Here is a 6,166-nt window from a genome sequence, read left to right as displayed (position 1 = left end):
GGGCGCGGGGTCCTGAGAAGAGCAGGATTAACAGTCAGCACGAGGATCGTTTACCTAGGTTCGGGCCGCGGGGATGCGTAAAACCCTAGTCCTGCTTTGGTGGATATATTGAGTGTTCTTGGGCTTTTGAACTAGCTACGGTGACTGTGTAGTTCAAAAGAGCCGAATCCCCCTCCAGTACGCCATGGGCCTCCTTTTATAGTCGAAAGGGGCTGCCACAGTGGCACACGGGAGGTGGAAAGGCCTACAGTACTGCGAGCTTATCGCTAGTATTACAGGACAAGGCGCATTTAATGCATTGCTTAGGTGTCCCTTAGCTTTATCGGGGACGGGAACGAGGCTCGTCCCATCCGTCGCCGCACCTCCTCGCTTCGACACGCGCCCAGGCTAGCGATGCATGCAGTGCCATGTAGACAGGCAGGCAGCTGAGGTGGTGCGGTTGTAGGGCCTTCATGAAGGTCCGCACGCCGCCACGCAGGTGCCTGCTGATTTGGCCTGGAAGTTGTATGTTTCCACGCAGGTGCCTGCCCAGCTGGTTGGGCTGGCAGCTGCATGCGAACGGCGGTGGTAGTCTTGGCTGGTGCGGGCCTGGCAGTGGCCCTGCTGATGCCCTCAGCAAGGGCCTTGTCGGGGGCCCGACAAGGGTCTTGCCGTGGCGTTGCCGTCATCCCCGGCAAGGGTCTTGCCGGGGGCCTTGCTGTCATCCCCGGCAAGGGTCTTACCGGGGGCCTTGTGGACTTCCTCAGCTAGGATCCCGCCGATGGTCACCGTCTTCTGGACTTAATTTGAATTTGAAATTTGAACTGGTTTCGTGCCAATGCTAGTTTATCAACAGTAATCGTGGTGACATGGCATCATTAGCAAAGGATTACTGTAGCTTAATTATCCAGGCGTCACAGCGGTACCGAGTCCAACAAGGAGGAGGAGTTGACGGCGGCACAGAGGGAAGAGGGGTAGGCGACGGCAGCTGGCGGGGGCGGCGGCGGCCTGCGTGGGAGGACCGACGCGTGGGGGGGTTGAGGGGGAGTGAGTGTGAGTGTGAGTGTGGATAGAGGAGAGTGTGGGGGCGGGTTTGGAGATATCTAGTTTTAGCAGTAGCGCTCTAAAGGCAAAGGCGCTACTGCTAAACTACCTAGCAGTAGCGCGGTCCGAATAAAAGCGCTGCTGCTAGAACTAGTTTCGCGGCGGGGTCGTGGGAATTATAGCAGTAGCGCGGATTAGAGGAAGCATGCTGCTGCTACGTCTATTTCAGCAGCGAGTACTGCCGGAGCGCGCTACTGCTACATTGTAGCAGCACCTTATTTTAAAACTCGCTGCTGGTAAGATCCTGTGTATAAGCTTTTCCCTAGTAGTGGAGGCATACTAGGGACACTGTGTTTTGTCTATGTATTCACACGTGTATCAAGTTTTCGGTTAATACAATTCTAGCATTAATAATAAACATTTATCATGATATTGAAGAAAATATGCCCTAGAGGCTATAATAAAGTTGTTATTTATATTTCCTTATGTCATGATAAATGTTTATTATTCATGCTAGAATTGTATTAACCGAAAACTTAGTACATGTGTGGATACATAGACAAACAGAGTGTCCCTAGTATGCCTCTACTTGACTAGCTCGTTAATCAAAGATGGTTAAGTTTTGTAGCCATAGACATGTGTTGTCATTTGATGAACGGGATCACATCATTAGAGAATGATGTGATGGACGTGACCCATCCGCTAGCTTACCATAATGATCGTTTAGTTTTTCTGCTATTGCTTTCTTCATGACGTATACATGTTCCTCGGACTATGAGATTATGCAACTTCCGAATACCGGAGGAACACCTTGTGTCGGGGATATACCCCGCGGTATGACCCGGCCGGAAGTATGACCCGGCCGGACTTGGCGGCTCATAGAGACCCGGTGAGTATTTGGTGACTTACTGATGACCCCAACGGCGGGTCAGATGGATGACAAGGCCCAAGGCCCAGAAGGCCGATTCATGTGATGGTGGGCCGGCTTAAGAGGAAGACATAAGGAATAGTCATGTAGCCCGCCCCTTCAACTTATATAAGGAGGGGGAGGGCTCCCCAAAAGAGGGACATGTAACAAGCAATAATCTCTAGGGCTAGACACAAAGAGGGAGCCGGCTTATGCGGCGAATCTCTCATGAGCATAATAAGATCTAGCCACAAACAGCATGTAGGGCTATTATCGGATGATGTTTTCCGGGGCCCAAAGCTGTCTAAATCCTTGTCTTGTGTTCCGTCTCTCGATTCCTCTCAACCCCTCTCAAGCTACTACAAAGATGCGTCGGCCTCACGACTAAGTACTCACAATAGGACATCTGCCGTGACAATTCCACGATAGTTGGCGCCCACCGTGGGGCCTGCGCACGGTGGTGTTGAGTTCTTGAAGGGATTTCTCTAAAAAGGATCGAGAAGTTCGCAATTTTCCGGATGAAAAAGAAGCCGGCGTAGAAGACAACATCATCAACAAACAGTCATAGGAGAAAATTATGGTCGCGTTTATGCGCCAGCGCGCACCACCAGATGATCCGTCGGGGCTGGATTAATTTCCGTTGTTGCTGAGGGTCGAAATCTTGCATCTGAAATCAATCGATACGACGTGCAACTCGCCGAGACCGGACTTTGACGGTTCTGTCGTCCGTGTCCAAACCCAACTCGGAGCATCACTATTGCATGACGTGGCACCCTAGGCTTGCTGCCAACATTTTAAACGGACCAAGTGCTACTAGTACAAGTGGGATCTGAGAAACAATCATCCGGGCGCTCGCACCAAGTCCCAAGGCGTATCAGTAATAAAAAGGACCGGAGGGAGTACGCTGTTGCTGCTACTTCCACGAGCATGGAGCAAAGATCGAAGGAAAAGTACTACTTCAAGTAGTAGTGCACGTGAAGCAGATACATCCATGGCAATCAACGTACGCAGATTCGCTTCAAGTTCTGAAACTGTTGCCTTGTTGTTGTTGCTACACACTGTCAAAACATTAAGTCAGATCAGTATCAAGTTACTCCCTCCGATCCTTTTTAGTTCGCATATAAGATTTGATTGAAGTCAAGCCTCGTAAAATTTGACCAACTTTGTAGGAAAAAATGTCAACATTTATAATCTAAAATCAATACCACTAGATGTGTCATGACTTAAAGTTTTATATTGTATAATTTTAGCATGGCAGATGTTGATATTTTTTCATATAAATACGGTCAAACTTTATGAAGTTTGACTTCAAAGAATTCTAATATGCAGAGTAAGAAAGACCGGAGGGAGTACCAAGTTGGGCTGGCCCTTAAAAAAGGGGTACCACGACCTGGAGGAGGTCACGGATTCAAACTCTGCCTTTGACTCGACTCCGTCTCAATCGGCCGCCGTCGGAGCGCTGTTGCGCGGCTTTAGTTTCATCTCGAGCTGCTACGGGCTGGCCCTGACGTGGAGGGACGTGGAGCTGGCTTGGCCCCGCTCTCCTTCGCCTCTTCCGGCCTGGGCATGTTATTCGCTAATGGGCTGTCCAGTGGATTAACACAACTGATTGTTCGGAAGAAGAATCGTCCTGCTACTATGATGAATCTTGAAAGTGGAGCTTTTCTTGCTGGGTCTCCGATTTGATACTGCCCATTGAAATAGCTGATGCAATCACCTCTGTATGTCAAGGAGCTTCACAGGGCAGGTACAACAGGATTTTTCAGTTCTATCGTAAGTGGGGCTAATGAATTGGCTTCCACTGTGTGGGAGACGAGTATGATTCGTCACAAAAAGGACAAAAGAACATTGTTTCTCTCTCAGCCACAAACACCACTGCTAAGATAAGATGATCATGAGCCGCCTATTGACACCGAACCACCCCTCGCTCCAAAGCCGGCCCTGTCAGCCGCCTCTCCACCACGCTGAGCCGCCCTCGCCAAATTATCTGTCGGAGTCCTTCAAACCACGAGTTCGCCAGGGCACCGTTGAGTTGTTAACCACATCGCGGTCAAGCCGCCGAGTCCTACCTTAGAGCCGTCGCCGGGTCTACACCGCGGTTGAGCCGCCGCCATTCTAGCTTCTGAGCCGCCGCGCCTCGGTGCTGCTTTGAACCGCCCTTGCACGAACTCGCCCATCTTGGCTTCAACTTCTTCCCTAATGATTATCTAGGTACGCCTGGAAGAAAGTGCCAAGGTTGCAGCCTAACGACGCTGGTGATGAGCTGCGTGTGCACGCGCCACAGGCCTGCAACAGTGGCGGATCAAACCAACGAAAAGAATGGAGTGTCGTGCAAAGAGAAAAGATCAATTAGTACTCCTATTTAAAGTACTACTACAAATGCTGCATCAATCCAAAAAGGAGTATGGAGTATTACTATTACTACGTGCAAAAATTCCACGTACAGATCATCCAATGGTCACAAACATCAGGTGATATTCATCTAAATTTATTTTATTAATGCATATTGTTTTTTGTCAAAAAACTATCACTTTGGTATGTACATTCTTATGTGTAGGACAATTATTCATCATAAAGATGGTGTCATGACGTACCTATAGAGTGTGCGATAGCATCATCATGTAATGGCGTCTGCGACCGCTTGCTATTCAACGGGTGGGCACAAGCCGCCGTCCCTGCGGTCCGGTCTACATCGATTCGCCCATTAGCGCAGCTTACCACGCCTGCGATTGACTCGTCCGTCCGCGCTGGCTTACAACGCCGCGACCGGTTCACCTGTGATTGATTTCAGTTTCCCCGTGGTGATCATCAACTCTGCGGTGGATAATTTCTGGCCCGACATATCAGGTGATATCTATCTGTTTAAGTTTATTTTATTAGTATATATTAAATTTTGTCAAAGAACAATTACTCTGGCTTGCGATTTTTTTGATGCAGGACAATTGTTCACTGCAAAGTCGCGGCCTCTGCGGCCAAGTTTACATCAACATGACGAGGCCGAGCCAGCCGTCCGCGCGGTTTTACCGTGCCTGCGATCGACTCGCCCGTCCGCACCGGCTTACAACGCCACGGTCGGCTCATCTGTCTGTGCCGCCTCTGATGCAACGGTCGTCTTTACCATCCGTCTCTCGCGGGTTGGTCTATATCAAGACACCGGGCCGCACCTGTCTACATGAGTTGTTTATTGAATATGAGCGAGTACTGCTTGGGAAGCCCGGTTTTCTTCCAACAAATTGGAGGTGAATTATCATTATCAGCCGTCGTCTGCACTGGATGGCTCAATGGGCAGGCGCACAAGTCGCCATCACTACAGTTTGGTTAAACTTGAAATAGCCAGTTGGAAGGAACCATTCGCCGAGTTGCTGACACGGCTCATACGGGATCATTTATAAACCCGCCGCAGTCACCTCAACCTTCTGTGGATTCACATCGCGCTATCAACGCCAATCATATACACCTTCTGCTATGGTCAAATATGGAGAATCTCAAGTCAATACCTCGAGTCATCTTGAGACTCGGGGGTTACAATGGTATGACTCGACATAATTTCCGGTTTCAATGCATTCAAGAACTCCGGGTCATTGGAGGGAAAAATAACCCGACCCCGGAGATTACTGCTCTATCGATGAAAATTTAAAGACCGTCAGAAAAATGTCCGGCTTAAAATGAAGAATTCCGGATTAAAATCCGGTTCAAGGTAAATTTGTCTCTCACAAAGCTTTAAAACTCTCAATATCCGGTTTAAGAATTTCCGATTCAAAAAATTTATGTCTCGCAAAATTTGAGTTCTCAAACAAAATTAAAGGGACCAAAGAGAGTTTGTTGCAAAGCACAACTCACATATAGGTACCCTGCCTCTATGGTCACTTGGGGGCTTCCTGTTCAAACATAGGTCGTATTCGAACCAAAGAGAACATAGCTGTCGGTACCCTCTTGATCGACACAATGCCAAACCCACTAGGGGGCTTCTTGATCGTATTCGAATTCTAGCTTAACCCCTTTTGGGTCCGACTTTGATCGTATTTGAATCAGAGTCGTTAAAAAACTCTCAAGGTCATTTGGGGGCTTTCTGTTCAAACATAGGTCGTATTCGAACCAAAGAGAACATAGCTGTCGGTACCCTCTTGATCGGCGCAACGCCAAAGCCACTAGGGGCTACATGATCATATTCGAATCCTAGCTTAACCCCTTTGGACCGGTTTACTGATCATATTCGAATCAGAAGCCTTAATTTTT

The sequence above is a fragment of the Triticum dicoccoides genome, chromosome 5A (assembly GCF_002162155.2).
Source record: "Triticum dicoccoides isolate Atlit2015 ecotype Zavitan chromosome 5A, WEW_v2.0, whole genome shotgun sequence".
In the NCBI taxonomy this organism is placed as follows: Eukaryota; Viridiplantae; Streptophyta; class Magnoliopsida; order Poales; family Poaceae; genus Triticum; species Triticum dicoccoides.
This window is presented reverse-complemented; position numbering follows the sequence as displayed.